Genomic DNA, 19,546 nt, shown 5'->3' on the forward strand with positions numbered 1-19,546 from the left:
TTTCTTTTTTACTTTTGGAAATTGTTCTAAAAACATAACTTTAAAAGCACTCCCACAAATGTCTTCTCAAAGATATTTTTATACCCTCCACCATAGGATGGGGGTATATTAACTTTGTCATTCCGTATGTAACACATCGTACTATTATTATATTGTTCTAAGACCCCAAAAAGTATATATATTCTGGGTCGTGGTGAAATTCTGAGTCAATCTAAGCATGTCCGTCCGTCCGTTGAAATCACACTAACTACCGAACAAACAAACTATCGACATGAAACTTGCACCCAGAGAAGGAACCTCAACAATGTTTCAAGAGCAAAATGTTATTTTTGAATGGTGACCATGTAACATGTTTGTCGCAACCATGTTATTTTCTCGAAGATTATGTGTCCGATTTCGGCAAGCATATTATTTTTGGCGAGAAAAGAACATTTTTGCCATAAACATGTTACATGGTCACCATCGAAAAATAACATTTTGCTCTTGACACATAGTTGAGGTGATCATATTCCTTCTCTGCATGTGGCACAAGTAGTTGTTATTGATGTAAGCCGGATGGTATTGCAAATGGGTCATATTGGACCACTTTGATGTATATCCCTCATATAAACCGACACAGATTGACCTCGGGAGTATCTTGGAGGAGCAAAATTCACTCGATCCGGTAGAAATTTGGTACGTGGTGTAAGTATATGGTCTTTAACAACCATGCAAAAATTGGTCAATATCGGTCAAAAATTAGCCACCATATAAATCGATCCCCAGATTTGAACTCCGGAACCTCTTGGAGTAGCAAACATCATTCGATTCGGCTGAAATTTGGTACATTGCGCTAGCATATGGCCTTGAACAACCATGCCAAAATTGGTTCTCTAAAAAAAATGTTGCCAAAATTTTATTTCTATAGAAAATTTTGCCAAAATTGTATTTCTTAACAAAATTTAGCCGACATTTTATTTCTATATAAAATTTAGACGAAATTTTATTAATAAACAAAATTTTTCCAAAATGGCATTCTATAGAAAATGTTGACAATATTTTATTTCTATAGAAAATTTTGTCAAAATTTTATTTCTATGGAAAATTTTGTCAACATTTTTATTTCCAGAAAAAAACATTTTTGCCAATATTTTATTTCTATAGAAAATTTTGCCAAAAGTTTATTTCTATAGAAAATTTTGCCGAAATTTTATTTCTATAGAAAATGTTGGCAAAATTTTGTTTCTAAAGAAAATTTAGCCGACATTTTATTTCTATAGAAAATTTTGACGGAATTTTATTTCTAAAGAAAATTTTGCCAAAATGGTATTCTATAGAAAATGTTGCCAATATTTTATTTATATAGAAAAATTTGCCAGTATTTTATTTATATAGAAAATTTTGCCAAAATTTTTTTTCGATAGAAAATTTTGTTTGTTTATTTCTATAGAAAATTTTGTTTGTTTATTTCTATAGAATTTTTTGTAGAAATTTTATTTCTATAGAAAATTTTACCAAAAGTTTATTTCTAAAGAAATTTTTGTGGATATTTTATTTCTATAGAAAACTTTGCCAAAATTTTATTTCTGTAGAAAATTTTGCAAAAAATATATAGAAATAGATATAGAAAATCTATAGATTTTCTATATCTATAGAAATAGAAAATCTTGCCAAAATTTTATTTCTATAGAACATTTTGTCAAAATATTACTTCTATAGAAAACTTTGCCAACATTTTATTTCTGAAAATTTTGCCAAAAGTTTATTTCTATAGAAAATTTTGTCAAAATTTTATTTCTATAGAAAACTTTGCCAAATTCTATTTCTATAGAAAATTTTGTCAAAATTTTATTTCTATGGAATATTTTGTCAAAATTTTATTTCTATAGAAAACATTGCCAAATTTTATTTCTATAGAAATTTTTTTTCAAAATATTACTTGTATAGAAAACTTTGCCAACATTTTATTTCTGAAAATTTTGCCAAAAGTTCATTTCTATAGAAAATTTTGCCAAAATTTTATTTCTTGAAAATTTTTGCAAAATTTTATATCGATAGAAAATTTTGTCAAAAATTTATTTTTATGGAATATTTTGCCAAAATTTTATTTCTATAGAAAACATTGCCAAATTTTATTTCTATAGAAAATTTTGTCAAAAATTTATTTCTATAGAAAATTTTGCCACAATTTTATTCCTATAGAAAATTTTGCCAAAATTTTATTTCGTGAAAGTTTTTGCAAAATTTTATTTCTGTAGAAAATTTTGGCAAAATTTTATTTCTGAAAATTTTTCAAAATTTTATTTCTGAAAATTTTTCAAAATTTTATTTCTATAGAAAACTTTGCCAATATTTTGTTTCCAAAGAAAATTTAGCTGACATTTTATTTTTATAGAAAATTTTGATAAAATTTTATTTCTATAGAAAATTTTGCCAAAAGTTTATTTCTATAGAATATTTTGTCAAAATTTTATTTCTAAATTTTTTGCCAAAATTTTATTCTTATATATAATTTTGCCAAAATTTTATTCCTATAAAAAACTTTACCAAAATTTTATTTCTATAGAAAACTTTGCCAATATTTTACTTCAATAGAAAATTCTATGAAAATTTTATTTCTATAGAAAATTTTGCCAAAATTTTGTTTCTAAAGAAAATTTTGCCGACATTTTACTTTTATAGGAAATTTTGATAAAATTTTATTTCTAAAGAAAATTTTGACGAAATTTTATTTCTAAAGAAAATTTTGCCAACATTATATATCTATAGAAAATTTTGACGGAATTTTATTTCTCAAATAAATTTTGCCAAAATGGTATTCTATAGAAAATTTTGTCAATATTTTTATTTCCATAAAATTTTTTGTCGAAATTATATTTCTATAGGAAACTTTGCCAAAATTTTATTTCTATAGAAAATTTTGATAAAATTTTATTTCTTCAACCGAAAATTCTATGAAAATTTTATTTCTATAGAAAATGTTGCCAAAATTTTGTTTCTAAAGAAAATTTAGCCGATATTTTACTTTTATAGAAAATTTTGATAAAATGTTATTTCTAAAGAAAATGTTGACGAAATTTTATTTCTAAAGAAAATTTTGCCAACATTATATATCTACAGAAAATTTTGACGGAATTTTATTTCTCAAATAAATTTTGCCAAAATGGCATTCTATAGAAAATGTTGCCAATATTTTATTTCTATAGAAAATTTTGACAAAATTTTATTTCTCTAGAAAATTGTGACAAAATTTTATTTCTATAGAAAATTTTGCCAAAATTTTATTTCTATAGAAACTTTGCTAAAATTTTATTTCTATAGAAAATTTTTACAACATTTTATTTCTATAGAGAATTTTCCCAAAATTTTATTTCTATAGAAAATTTTGCCAAGATTTTATTTCTATATTTCTATAGAAAATATTTTATTTTTATAGAAAATGTTGTCAAATTTTATTTCTATAGAAAACTTTTTCAAAATTTAATTTCTATAGAAAACTTTGGAAAAATTTTACTTCTATAGAAAATTTTGTCGAAATTTTATTTCTATAGAAAATTTTGTCGAAATTTTATTTCTATGGAAATTTTTTTAAAAAACTTTATTTCTATAGAAAATTTTGCATTTTATTTCTATTAAAAAAATTTTTGGCACAATTTTTATTTCCATAATTTTGCCGAAATTTTATTTTTATAGAAAATTCTATAAAAATTTTATTTCTATAGAATATATTGCCAATTTTTTATTTCTATAGAAAATTTTGCGAAAATTTTTTTTCTATAGAAAATTTTGACGGAATTTTATTTCTAAAGAAAATTTTGCCAAAATGGTATTCTATAGAAAATGTTGTCAATATTTGATTTCTATAAAAAATTTTGTCAAAATTTTTATTTCCATAAAAAATTTTAGCCAATATTTTATTTCTATAGAAAATTTTGCCAAAAGTGGATTTCTATAGAAATTTGTGTCGAAATTTTATTTCTATAGAAAATTTTGTCGAAATTTTATTTCTATAGAAAATTTTGTCGAAATTTTATTTCTATAGAACATTTTTTGGTAGAGGATAATTTTACAAATTATACCAAAACATCGAGAATTGTGTTAATCTACCAAACAGTAAAAAATCTACAATTTTTATTAGAATTCTTGCCGTGTTTCTATCTTCTACTAAGTTCACAGTTTATGATTGATTCTCGTTCTTTGTAAATAGAATAGCAATGTGATTCAACAATCATGGAAATTGTATGCTCTCCTCAATCCCCTTCCCCTTGTGTGCTCACGTATCAGGTATGATAATACCCTTGACATTATAGCCATATTAGGCTTATGTCAATTGAACACTAGAATTTTTCAAAAAATCCCTCTAAAAACCACAAAGATTTCCGCTGGCTATGCGACACCGATAAGAGCTAGGTAGGTTGGCATACAAATAGCCTATGCCGCTATCATTGATTTTCACAGAAACCCCAAAAATTGTCATTAATAAATAGAAATTAAGTTTACGAACAGATAGCAATGAGGACACATCCAGGATAGAATTCCCCCAAAATCCTTCTACATTCCATCGAAGCCATCATTTAAGTTGATTGAACATAATGGATGTACATAATTGTCAGATGGAAATTAAGTGATGTACGAGTATTGTGGGGGTGCAATGGTGGTGGTGTTGGTGATGATGACAATGGGCCCAACAATGATAAGAGCTATGACAATTTCTTTGCTAAGGTGTTTAGGATTAATTACAGATATGTTTGAATGTCACAACATATATGTTTGGCGTAGAGTTGAGGATATTGTATTTCATAGATGCCCATTGGAAAAATCAAGGAACGAGAACGATTACATGGTATCACATGATGTACGAGTGATAATTTAATTAAATTCAATACACAGAAAAAAATATCATAAAATTTTTTCTCATTAAAATTTTAATTAAATTTAAAAAATATATATATTAATTTTTTAATTGGAACAATTAAATTTTTTAATTGACTATGGTGATTGATATCAAAGTTGAGTTTTGTTGCGTTCACATTGGTCTTAAACAAAATAATAAAACAAAATGGCGAAATTCGTTCAATAGGGGAGTTCCCTATTTCATTCAAGAAAAAGGACTGACCAATGACGGACCGATACGCATCGTATTCAACACACCTAATGTGGACCTGAAGTATCTCTAGATTTCCAATTGCAGGCAAATGGTATAAAAATTGAGGTGTCTAGATACTCAAGACCAGCGTTGCCACAATGAATTTTTAATTTGGACCAACATTTTTCCACAATTGGACCAAAATACTTACCAGCGGACCATTTTTCCAAATTTAATAGTTAACATTTTTCCAAAATTTTACTTCGATAGAAAATTTTGCCACAATTTTATTTGTATAGAAAATTTTGTAAAAATTTTATTTTTATCGAAAATTTTGTGAACATCTTATTTCTATAGAAAATTTTGTCGCGATTCTATTTCTATCAAAAATTGTGTCAAAGCTTTTATTTCTTCAAAAAATTCTATCAAAATTTTATTTCTGTAGAAAAATTTGCCAATAATTTTGATTTCTATAGAAAATTTTGCCACAAATGTTGATTTCTATAAAAAATTTTGTCAACATTTTATTTCTATAGAAAATTTTGTCAACATTTTATTTCTATAGAAAATTTTGTCAAAATTTTATTTCTATAGAAAATTTTGTCAAAATTTTGTAAAAAATTTGATTTTATAGAAAATTTTGACAAAATTTTATTTCTGTAGAAAAATTTGCCATTAATTTTGATTTCTATAGAAAATTTTGCCAAAAATGTTGATTTCTATAAAAAATTTTGTCAACATTTTATTTCTATAGAAAATTTTGTCGACATTTTATTTCTATAGAAAATTTTGTCAACATCTTATTTCTATAGAAAAATTTGTCAAAATTTTATTTCTATAGAAAATTTTGTCAAAATTTTGCAAAAAATTTGATTTTATAGAAAATTTTGACAAAATTTAATTTCTATAGAAAATTATGTTAAAACTTTTAAATCTTCAAAAAATTCTATCAAAATTTTTTTTCTGTAGAAAATTTTGGCAAAAATTTTGATTTCATTGTTGTTTGTTTGATTTCAGCTTAAAAACATGCATTGACTACACTACAAGTGTAGCTTAACCAACAGAGGAAAAGAAAGTTTGTCAAATTTATTTGGGAAAAGGAACAGATATATGTTTGTAAGAATTTATTTCGGCACAAGCCGGCTATCGTGGAAACCTTTTTTCGGAAGGTTCATGTGTGGCTTACTTTTGGGTTAAGTGAACTGCCTGAATTTATTCTGATAATTGGTTGATAGTTTTGCTGTAAGTAGAGGATGCTGATGAGGAATGTGGTAATTCCAAAAAGTGTGCCCATCCAACCATCTTGCAGTCTATAGGGCTTTGCCCAAATAAATTTGACTAACATTATTTTCCTCTGTTGGTTAAGCTACACAGTTAGATTAGTCAATGCATGGTTTTAAGCTGAAATCAAAAACAACAACAATGATTAAAGAAAAGAGCCAATAATAACAAAACAAAACAAACGAAAAATTTTATTTCTATGGAAAATTTTGTCGAAATTTTATTTCTATAACAAATTGTGTCAAAGCTTTTTTTCTTTAAAAAATTCTATCAAAATTTTTTTTTCTATTGAAAATTTTGTCAAAATTTTATTTCAATAGAAAATTTCTTTCAACATTTTATTTCTATAGAAAATTTTTTCAAAATTTTATTTTTATAGAAAATTTTGTCAAAATTTTATTTCTATAGAAAATTTTGACAAAATCTTATTTCTATAGAAAATTGTGTCAAAGCTTTTCTTTCTTTGAAAAATTTTATCAAAATTTTATTTCTGTAGAAAATTTTGCCAAAATTTTTTATTTCTATAAAAAATTGTGTAAAAAATTTATTTCTATAGAAAATTTTGTGAAAATTTTATTTCTATAGAAAATTTTATTAAAATTGAATTTCTACGAAAATATTGTCAAAATTTTATTTCCATAGAAAATTTTGTCAAATTTTTATTTCTATAGAAAATTTTGTCAAAATTTTATTTCTATAGAAAATTTTGTCAACATTTTATTTCTATAGAAAATTATGTCAAAATTTTATTTTTATAGAAAATTTTGACAAAATTTTGTCAACATTTTATTTTTATAGAAAATTTTGACAAAATTTTATTTCTATAGAAAATTTTGTCAATTTTATTTCTAAAGAAAATTTTATCAAAATTTTATTTCAATAGATAATTTTGTCAATTTTTTTTTATAAAAAGTTTTGTCAAAATTTTATTTCTATAGAAAATTTTGTCAAAATTTTATTTCTATCGAAAATTTTGCCACAATATTATTTCTATAGAAAATTTTATCAAAATTTTATTTCTATAGAAAATTTTGTCAAGATTTTGTTTCTATAGAAAATTTTGTAAAAATTTTATTTTTATAAAAAATTTTGACAAAATTTTATTTCTATAGAAATATTTGTCATCATTTTATTTCTATAGAAAATTTTGTCAAAATTTTATTTCTACAGAAGATTTTATCAAAATTTTATTTCTAAGAAAATATTGTCAAAATTTTATTTCCATAGAAAATTTTGTCAAATTTTTATTTCTATAGAAAATTTTGTCAAAATTTTATTTCTATAGAAAATTTTGACAAAATTTTATTTCTATAGAAAATTTTGGCAATTTTATTTCTAAAGAAAATTTTATCAAAATTTTATTTCAATAGATAATTTTGTCAATTTTTTTTTTTATAAAAAGTTTTGTCAAAATTTTATTTCTATAGAAAATGTTGTCAAAATTTTATTTCTATAGAAAATTTTGTCAAAATTTTATTTCTACCGAAAATTTTGCTACAATATTATTTCTATAGAAAATTTTATCAAAATTTTATTTCTATAGAAAATTTTGTCAAAATTTTGTTTCTATAGAAAATTTTGTCAAAATTTTATTTTTATTAAAAATATTGACAAAATTTTATTTCTATAGAAATATTTGTGATCATTTTTTTTCTATAGAAAATTTTGTCAAAATTTTATTTCTTTAGAAAATTTTATCAAAATTTTATTTCTAAGAAAATATTGTCAAAATTTTATTTCTAAAGAAAATTTTATCAAAATTTTATTTCTATAGATAATTTTGTAAATTTTTTTTTATAGAAAATTTTGTCAAAATTATATTTCTATTGAACATTTTGCCACAATATTATTTCTATAGAAAATTTTGTCAACATTTTATTTCTATAGAAAAGTTTGTCAACATTTTACTTCTATAAAAAATGTTGTCAACATTTTATTTCTATAGAAAATTTTGTCAAAAGTTTATTTCTATAGAAATTTTGTGAAAATTTTATTTTTATCGAAAATTTTGTCAAAACTCTATTTCTATAGAAAGTTATCGCAAATTTTTTTTATAATTTTGTATCTATACAAAATTTGTTTAAAGTTTATTTATGTACAAAATTTTGGCAAAATTTCTTCCTGATCAAGAATAAATGTGTAGGGTATAAGGCACTATATTTAGGGTATCAAGGACTATATTTTTTATGTTGTTGTTGAAAAGTATCAACTGTCGGTAATAATGTCACATTTTAGAATTAGACGAAACTAAATCTTTGTCATCTTGAAGACCACTTTTATCACGAATTATGATCTTAAACCGGCGGACAAAACCACTCACTGCAATAAAATGGCTACGCTGTATTTTGGCCGATTCCCCGGGAATCGCCGTCTAGGGATGATCGTCTGTTTGATAGCCGCGTGCGATTTACAGACTAGGTTCGTTGGAAAGGGCTTGAGCTCAGCTTTCATAATTACAAAAGTCTTCATTGCAAAATAATTTGTGAAAAGCGCACCGTTCTATAATGGGGTTAGAGAAAAAATTAAGTACATATCTCAATAACCCTGAAATTCTTCATTAGACCTTAAAATTGTCATCTTCTCCAAATAACCAAGTACCAAGATGTATACATTTTTGCATATTTGTTTCATTATTTTGTTCCGTTTGTGTTTTTTTTTTTTTCTTTTTTACACAATGATAGGATTGTGCGAAACAAATGTGCATGGCATACGAAATGCCTAAGGACATTTCATATTGACTAGACTAAATAAATTTGGTTAATAATGGAGCCTTTTGTCATCTCATTTGTTTTTCCTTTTTTGTTTTCTCATCTGCAAATCCCTTTCCAGACACACACACACATGCATTTAGTGCAAAAAAAAAATATCTGGTTTATTATATGAGCCTGTCTGTGTATCATTTATTATTTTGCACATGAGTGTGTCCGGATTTTTGTTTTATTAAACCTCCCCTCCCAAAAAAAGCAAACAACAACACCAACATCGCCTACAAATGCAGATGGCGCGTGTTCATTGTGCCGTATACATTCAGCCAATTGAGGTCATTGTCATAGCTCATACGCTCCCTTGCAGTTATACTGATGTTCAATTCCAAAGCCAACCACAAAAAGTGTCTTAAATCAGACAGATGTCGTAAAGTAGATTTTTAAGAAATCCTACAGCCTGATTTTCTAAACCAATTTTCCAATGATTGCATTCATCTATTTTCATATGTTGGGATTAAAATTCTGGATAAATTATGATGTGAGATTATTAAGAGTAATAAACACAAGAGAAGAAATTCATTTTAAGACATGGGCGAAACACACAAACACAGAAATTATACAAATTAAATTCTATTCTCTTTATGGTGATGAGTGATTATTAAATTTGTAATTCCTTTTATGCCACATCAAAATTATATTTCTTTAAAAAAATTTGTCAAGATTATAAAATATAAAATTTTGTCAATATTTTAAAATGAATAATAATGAATTTTGTCAAAATTTTATTTCTATAGAAAATTTTGTCAAAATTTTATTTCAAATAATTTTTTTTTTAAAAACTTTTTTCTATGGAAAATTTAACCAAATTTTAATTCTATAGAATTTTTTGTAATACAAAAATTTTCCAAAATTTTATTTTTATATAGTCAAAATTTTAATACTACTCGTATAGAAAATTTTGTCAAAATTTTATTTCTTTATGAAATTTTGTCAAAATTTTATTTCTATATGAAATTTTGTCAAAATTTTATTTCTATAGAATATTTTGACAAAATTTTATTTCTATATGAAGTTTTGTCAAAATTTTATTTCTATTGAAAATTTTATCAAAATTCTATTTCTATAGAAAATTTTGCCAAAAATTTTATTTCTATAGAAAATTTGCCAAAATTTTATTTTTATATGAAATTTTGTGAAGATTTTTTTTCTATAGAAAATGTTGACAATTTTTTTTTATATGAAGTTTTGTGGAAATTTTATTTCTATAGAAAATTTTGTCAAAATTTTAATACTATAGAAAATTTTGTTGAAATTTTATTTCTATAGAAAATTTTGCTAAAATTTTATTTCTATATGAAATTTTGTCAAAACTTTTTTTCTATATGAAATTTTGCCAAAACTTTATTTCTATATGAAATTTTGTCAAAATTTTATTCCTATATGAAATTTTGTCAAAATTTTATTCCTATAGAAAATGTTGACAAAATGTTATTTCTATAGAAAATTTGGACAAAATTTTATTTCTATAGAAAATTTTCCAAAATTTTATTTTTATAGACAATTTTACAAAACTTTTGTCAAAATTTTATTTCTATATGAAATTTTGTTAAAATTTTATTTCTATAGAAAATTTTGACAAAATTTTATTTCTATAGAAAATTTTGACAAAATTTTATTTCTATAGAAAATTTTGATAAAATTTTATTTCTATTGACAATTTTGCCATAATTTTATTTCTATATGAAATTTTTTCAAAATTTTATTCCTATCATCAGAATTTTACTTCTATAGAAGGGAGCCACCGTGGTGCAATGGTTAGCATGCTCGCCTTTCATACAAATGGGTTCGATTCCTGCTTCGACCGAACACCAAAAATTTTTCAGCGGTGGACTATTACACCTCAGTAATGCAGGTGGCATTTCTGAGGGTTTCAAAGCTTTTCTAAGTGGTTTCACTGCAATGTGGAACGCCGTTCGAACTCGGCTATAAAAAGGAGGTCCTTTGTCATTGAGCTTAACATGGAATCGGGCAGCACTCAGTGATAAGAGAGAAGTTCACCAATGTTGTATCACAATGGACTGAATAGTCTAAGTGAGCCTGATACATCGGGCTGTCACCAACCCTAACCTACTTCTATAGAAAATTTTACCACAATTTTATTCTTAGAGAAAATGCTGTCAAAATTTTATTTCTATAGAAAAATTTGTCAAAAGAGATATGCTGGTAAATTTGTTTAGGCAGTAGCCGACTATCAAACCCTTTTTCGGGAGGTTCAAGTGTAGTTCACTTTGGGTTGAGTGAATTACCCGAATTTATTCTGATAATTGGTTGATAGTTTTGCTGCAAGTAGAGGATGCTGATGAGGAATGTGGTAATTCCGAAACAGCTGTACATCCAACCATCTTGCAGTCTATAGGACTTTGCCCAAATAAATTTGACAAGCATACTTTTCCTCTGTTGGTTAAGCTACACTTGTAGTTTAGTCAATGCATGGCTTTAAGCTGAGATCAAAAACAACAATAAAATTTTATTTCCACAGAAAAATTTTTGAAAAATTTTATTTTTATAGAAAACTAGCGTAACCTGGCCCGTTTCGCTGCGCCTTTCGAAGCGTATTTGTACGAAAATTTTGCGTTAACATAGTCAACTATATCCTTCGTGCTGAAAAAAAATCCGAAAAAAATCAGACAAATGGGAACCCTCTCCCCACGTTCGCTCCACTCCGACCTGATATCGGACTATCACGTATCCTATATTAATTTCACAACTACTCATTGGCCCCTATAAATTCTATCGAAGTAAATCGACAAAGTTTCCCCAACCAGATATCGAAAAATCATAAACTAATTTAAAAATTATGTATAAATTTAATCACCTCCCACGTTCCCTGTAAATTTCAAGTAGATCGGAGATGTTTAAATTTCGCTCTATTGTTTTAAAGGGATGTCACTTTCCCCGATACAATATCGACAAACACCGTAGTAAATAGCACCCCTAACCTTCCCTGAAAATTCTTGAAACTTTCCTTCACGTGTTGGGTAAGGAAGGTTGCCTCTTCGTTCATAACCTTGCTTTTTTTTGCATTTTTACAGGAGGACCTCCTCCCCGACCAAGTATCGAAAAGTGATGTAGCGTATCTTTTGTAAACGTCCCAGAAAATGTCAAGCAAATTATAAGCCTCAAGGGGCGGCCTCTCTTTTGTCCAAATATCACAAAATCAGGTATAAACTATTAATCGTTACCTCCCCCAGTCCTCTATAAATTTCAAGTAACTCGGTAAAGTTTAATTGTTTCTCTGTATGTACTTAAGAGCAGCGGATGTCTCCCTATGCCCTTTTATTTCTATTAAAAAATCAGGAACCTGATAGAAATTTCATAACCTCACCCATTTTTTCCGTAAAATTTCAGTCGGGGGAGTTTAGTTTTGTTTTCACTGTACTTTAAAAAAAAGTCGGACAAAGGGGTGGTCCCTCTCCCCGACCAAATATCGAAAAATAATGTAGCGGATTTTTGTCTACATGCCAACCCCAACATTCAATGAAAATTTCAAGCAAATCGCATAATTTTGTTCCAAGTTTCAAAAAGTAGGGCAAGGGGGAGGTCCCCATCCACATATGAAATCATCGGGTACCCCATATTAATTCCATAACCTCATCACATGTTCTCTGTAAATCTCAGATAATTTAGAGAATTTTAGTTTTTTCACTGTACTTTAAAAAAAGTCGAACAAAGGGGAGGCCCCCTCCGCCACCAAATATCGAAATAAAAAGTAGCGGATCTCTGTCTAGATGCCAACCCCAATCTTCAACGAAAATTTCAACCAAATCGGTCAACTTTGGTCCAATTTTCAAAAAGTCCGACAAAGGGGAGGTCCCCCTCCGCGGCCAAGTGTCAAAAAATGAGGTACCCTATTTTCACCACATGAACGACCCCTACGATCTCTGAAAGTTTCAAGTAAATCGGTTCAGCCGTTTCGGAGCCAACTCGGAACATACAAACAAACAAACATAGATTGAATTTTATATATATAGATGTTCTCAAAATTTTACCTCTATAAAAAATTTTTTTGAAAATTTAATTTCTATAGGAAATTTTGTCAACATTTTAGTAGCTATAGAAAATTTCCTCAACAATTAGTTATATAGAAAATTTTGACAAAATTTTATTTCTACAGAAACTGTTGTCAACATTTTAGTAACTGTCGAAAATTTTGTCAACAATTTATTTCTATAGAAAATTTTGTCAAAATTTTATTTCTCTAACAATTTTCTGAAAATTTTTATTTCTATAGAAAATTTTGTAAAAATTTTATTTCTGTGGAAAATTGTGTTAAAATTTTATTTTGTCAAAATTTTATTACCATATAAAATTTTGTCAATTTTTTATTTCTATAGAAAATTTTTGCAAAATTTTATTTCTATAAAAAATTTTGTAAAACTTTTATTTCTATAGAAAAATTTGGAAAAATTTTATTTTTATAGAAAATTGTGTTACAATTGTATGTCTACATGAAATTTTGTCAAAATTTTATTTCTATAGACAATTTTGTCAATTTTTTTTTCTATAGAATTTTATCAAAATTTTATTTCTATAGGAAATTTTGTCAACATTTTAAAAGCTATAGAAATTTTGTCAACAATTTATTTCTATAGAATATTTGGTCAAAATTCTATTTCTATAGAAATTTTTGCAAAATTTTATTCCTATAGGAAATTTTGTCAACTACAAATGCTATCGAAAATTTTGTAAAAATATTATTTCTATACAATTTTATTTTTATAGGAGATTTTTTCGAAATTCTATTTTTATATATATATATATATATATATATATATATATATATATATATATATATATATATATATATATATATATATATATATATATATATATATATATATATATATATATATATATATATTTTGCCAAATTTTTATTTCTATAGAAAATTTTGCCAAATTTTTATTTCTATAGAAAATTAATAATAATAATATATTTTGTCAATTTTTTTTTATATAGAAAATTTTAGCAAAATTTTATTTATGTATGAAATTCAGTCAATATTTTGAAATGAAAATGTTTTCAAAATTGTATTTCTATAAAAAAAAGTTATTAACTATAGAAAATTATGTCACAAATGTATTTATATATAAAATTGTGTCAACATTTTGTTTCTTTTATTTTATTTATAATGTTATTTCTATAGAAAAGTTTGTCAAAATGTTATTTCTATAGAAAATTTTGTCAAGATTTTTATTTCTATTGGAACTTTTGTCGAAATTTTATTTCTATAGAAAATTTTGTCAAAATTTTATTTCTATAGAAATTTTTTTCTATTTTTTTTTCTATAGAAAATTTTCTCAAAATTTTATTTCTATAGAATTTTTTGTCAAAATTTTATTTCTATAGAAGATTTTTGAAGTAGTCTTAGTTAGGAATATTTTGCACAATCTTCCAAAATATCAAGAATTCTACCAGTCTAAGAAATCTACAAAATATGGTAGAACTGTACCAGCTGTGGCAATAGTGCTCACAAAAATATATTTTTTTTGTCAGTGTGTATAATTGTCCCCCTTTTTTAGTTCATTTAACTAATACCCCCAAAAAATTACTAAAGTCAAGTAGACTTTCTCAAAACATAATAATTCCTTGAACTAGTATAGTACTAAATACGCTTTAGTGCCGTAGAGGATTCATTTTTTTGTGAGTGTAGAATCCAAATAATTTTTTTCTCGAGTGTAGTTAATATCGTAAAGTACAGCCCATGTTTTCTACTCTGGAAATTTTTGATTTAATCTAGTTGTGTGTTTTTTTAGCTTCCCAGCAAAAAAAATTGGACGTTCTTCCAAAGGCACAACTTTAAAAGCACTTCCAGAAGATGCACTCCCAATGATGTTCTTTATTTTAACTACCCAGGAAATTCTTTTAACTCAATTTTTTATAACTTGGTTTTTTCATACTTTAAATGGATAATTTTAACTTTTTTTGTTTCAAATAGTTTAAAAACAGAGTAAGAATTCATAAAATGGTACAAATCATTTAAATTTTGCCTACAAAAATGCTAAATCCAATCTGAAAAAATTGTGAACTTTTGAAAATATTTGAGGTCAAATGATTCCGATTAAAAATTATAAAAAATTATAAAATTTTTTTATGTGACAAAATATAACAAATTTTTTTAATTTACATCCAAAACATTGAATTCGGATCACACCTAAAGAAGTGATGCAAATTCATTGCAGCGGCTGTTGAAATGACAAGCCCATGTTAAATACATCGCTTCTGCGTCAATTTTGCACCACTTCCGGATCCAAAAAGAACATTTTCATTACCTTTTTGGCGACGCTTTTTGTGCTGGGTTGTGCCAATTACTATTGTTTCAATTAATTTGTTCATGAATGCCACTAAAAGAAAAATATTTTAGAAAAATAAACAGAAATTATGTTCCTACCATAAGGAATTTTTCAAACCCTAGATACGAACAGGGTGGACCTCTCAACCGAAAAAAAACCTAGAAAAGCTTACACTCACCCTCACACTTGAAAACATGAAGTGAATAGACAAACAAAAGTTACTTCAAGTTGGAAATTTATGCCATGTGGCCTTTTTTGCTCAAGCACACCGTATGTGTGTGTGAGTGTGTGTGTGGATATGTCGAATGTATAAATTAAATGATTTTTTATTTTCGTTTTTGTTTTAGCCTTACCACAATGTGTTAGTTGTAACTATTGCGAAATGTTTCAAGAGAAAGAGAGAGAAAACAACAAAAAACAAACGAAACAGTTTTTTTTGTTTAAAATTGTTTTCTCTTTTTGAAGGTAGTACTGCGCTTAATGTTATACGATTCCCACGCTACCTCAATTCTATTCCATTGTTATTATCAACACAGTAGCTATGCTATGTGAGTACAGTAACAGTAACTCACCACACTAACAGGCAGTGGTTACTACGACAAAACATTTTGTCAATTTAACATTTTCAAGGGACTATCGCTCACTTACACGCACACACACAGGCACTCACGTTGTGTTACAATTCTCATTCTCCCAAGTTGACTTAGGTAGCTGGCTGACTGGCTGGTTGGCTGGTTGGCTAGCTTTGCTACCTGTGCATATGTTGCTTATCCCTGTTTCAAGAGCCAGTACCAATGTTTCTGCTATTACTTCTGTTTCAACTTTTTCCGTTGGAGGAGATATCTCCTCAAAGTTCGTTTATTTTTCTGTTGTTCTTTCAGTTTTTGTTTGTCTTTACTATGTGGCATGTGTTAGGCACACAATCACTGATATACACACGCGCTCTTATACAAATGCAATTACACTGTTGATCAAATGTGTACAGAGATCTAAGGGGTAAATTCGACAAATAAATATTACTTATAAATTTAAAACATTAAAAAAAAATAAATAAAAATCCATAAAAAAAAACAAAATCTAATTTTTGCCGTTTTGACTTTTTTAAATTTTGAAAAATTCGCCATTCATTTTGTTATACCCTGCATCATTGTGTGAAACAACATGGCACATGTTTGCAATACCCAGAAGCAGACAAGATAGTCACATAGCGACACGCAGTGGAATAACATCCAGACCTGTCAGAACGCTGCCTTTAGAACAGCAACAGGATGTCTCCGCAGTACAAACCTGGATCACCTTTATGTGGGAACCAAGATCATCCCGTTGTCAAAGCAGTGCCTCTTGGGTTGCTATCGAAGTTGTCATCCAAATCACCATCTTGTGGATAGGCAACCTCCACCCCGGAATGTAAGGGTTCATCTTCACATTCTAGAGCGCGAGATCCAGCGTTACAAAAGTGAGCCTCTAGATCAGGCAGCATATCAGACAGGTCTGAAAAGGATTCATGAGGATACTGTAGCTGAAGCGGTGAGAAGCTACAAGGTTAACCCTGTTTTCGGAGCCTGACCACCGCCCATAGCACCAGAGGAAAGAGACCTCCCATCCCACGGCAGACTAGGATGGTTTTTTGATCCAATTAAGATCAGACAAGTACAGCCGCCTCAATTCCTACTTAGCAGCGTAGCTGACATGTGTCCCATCTGTAACCAAGGGCCACATGACACTTGTCACCTTTCCGCTTACTCAGCTAAACCTACCCGACTCACCACCAGATTACTCTGGACGCACCCCAGCCCACTCGCAGAGTTCCTAGATCTGGACACCAGTTGAAGTACCAAAGCATAGAACAAAATCGATGAAATTACAATAAAAACTGTTACAACAACAACAACAACAACAACATAGTCACATTGTGTCATTGACAGTAATGATCACTGAGCACGGTTGCCACAAATGGTACATTTTTATTCTACCAAAAATTGAACATTTTTATTGTTTGGTAGAATTCTCTATGCTTTGGTAGATTTTGCTAAATATTCCTCTCCAACTACGAGGTACTTTTAATAGAAATAAAATTTTGTGAAAATTTTCTCGAGAAATAAAAATTTTGTGTAAAAATAAAATTTGAGAAATTGTTGTAAGAAATAAAATTTTAAGAAAATTTTCCACAGAAATAAAATTTTGAGAAATTTTTTTTATAGAAATAATATTCTGAGAACATTTTGTACAGAAATAAAATTTTGAAAATTTTTTTTTATAAAAAATAATATTTTGAGAAAATTTTTTACAAAAATAAAATTTTGAGAATATTTTATATAGAAATACAATTTGGAGAAAATTTTCTATAGAAATAAAATCGTGTCAAAATTTTCTTTAGAAATAAAATTTTGGCAAAATTTTTCTATAGAAATAAAATTTTGGCCACATTTTTCTACAGAAATGAAATTTTGGCGAAATTTTTCTATAGAAATAAAATTTTTGGCGAAATTTTTCTATAGAAATAAAATTTTGACAATAGTTTCTATAGAAAAAGAACGGAGAAAATTTTTTATAGACATAAAAGAGACAATTTTCAATGGCAGCAAAATTTGGCCAAAATTTTCTATAGAAATAAAATTTTGAGAACATTTTTTATAAAATTTGGAAAAAATTGTCTATAGCAGTCAAATTTTTAGAAGTTTTTCTACGAAAATTTTATAAAAATAAAATTTTGTGAAAGACTCTTGAAGGAATAAAATTTTGAGAAAATTTTCTATACAAAAAAATTATTCATAAAAGTTTGTAACTAATTTGCAATTTTGCCAAAATTTTCTATAAAAATACAATTTTGAGAAAATTTTCTATACAAATAAAATTTTGTCAAAATTATGCTATAGAAAAAAAATTGAGAAAATTTTCTATAGAAATAACAAATTTTGGCAAAATTTTGCTATAGAAATTAAATTTTGTCAAAATTTTCTATAGAAATAAAATTTTAGCAAAATTTTTCTATAGAAATAAAATTTTGGCGACACTTTTCTATAGAAATAAAATTTTGGCGAAATTTTTCAATAGAAACAAAATTTTGGCAATAGTTTCCATAGAAATAAATGTGAGAAAAACTTTTATAGAAATAAAAGTATGAGAAAATTTTCTATGGAATAGTTCTATAGAAAAAGAACGGAGAAAATTTTTTATGGACATAAAAGATAGAGAAAATGTCCTATGGCAGAAAAATTTTGACAAAATTTTCTGTAGAAATAAAATTTTGCCAAAATTTTCTATAGAAATAAAATTTTGAAAACATTTTTTATAAAATTTTGAAAAATTGTCTATAGCAGTCATTTTATTTTTAGAATTTTTTCTATGGAAATTTTATAAGAATAAAATTTTGTGAAAGATTCTTGAAGAAATAAAATTTTGAGAAACTTTTCTATACAAAAAAATTATTCACAAAAGTTTGTATATAAAATTGTGCTAAAAATTTTCTACAGAAAAAAAATTTTGAGAAAATTTTCAATGGAAATAAAATTTTGTCAAAATTTTGCTATAGAAATAAAATTTTGTCAAAATTTTCTATAAACATAAAATTTTGTCAAAATTTTCTCTTGAAATAAAATTTTGAAACAATTTGATATAGAAATAAAATTTTGTCAAAATTTTCTATAGAAATAAAATTTTGTCAAAATTTTCTATAGAAATACAATTTTGTCAAAATTTTCTATAGAAATACAATTTTGTCAAAACTTTTATAGAAATAAAATTTTTGACAAAATTTTCTATAGAAATAAAATTTTGGCGAAATTTTTCAATAGAAACAAAATTTTGACAATAGTTTCCATAGAAATAAATGTGAGAAAAATTGTTATAGAAATAAAAGTTTGAGAAAATTTTCTATGGCAGTAATATTTTTAGAAAATTTTCTATGGAATAGTTTCTATAGCAAAAGAACGGAGAAAATTTTTTATAGACATAAACGTTAGAGAAAATGTTCTATGGCAGCAAAATTTTGATAAATTTTCTATAGAAATAAAATGTTTTCAAAATTTTCTATAGAAATAAAATTTTGCCAAAATTTTCTATAGAAATAAAATGTTGAGACAATTTTTTATAAAATTTTGAAAAAATTGTCTATAGCAGTCAAATTTTTAAAAATTTTTCTA

This window comes from Haematobia irritans, chromosome 1, assembly GCF_050003625.1.
Source record: "Haematobia irritans isolate KBUSLIRL chromosome 1, ASM5000362v1, whole genome shotgun sequence".
Taxonomy (NCBI): Eukaryota; Metazoa; Arthropoda; class Insecta; order Diptera; family Muscidae; genus Haematobia; species Haematobia irritans.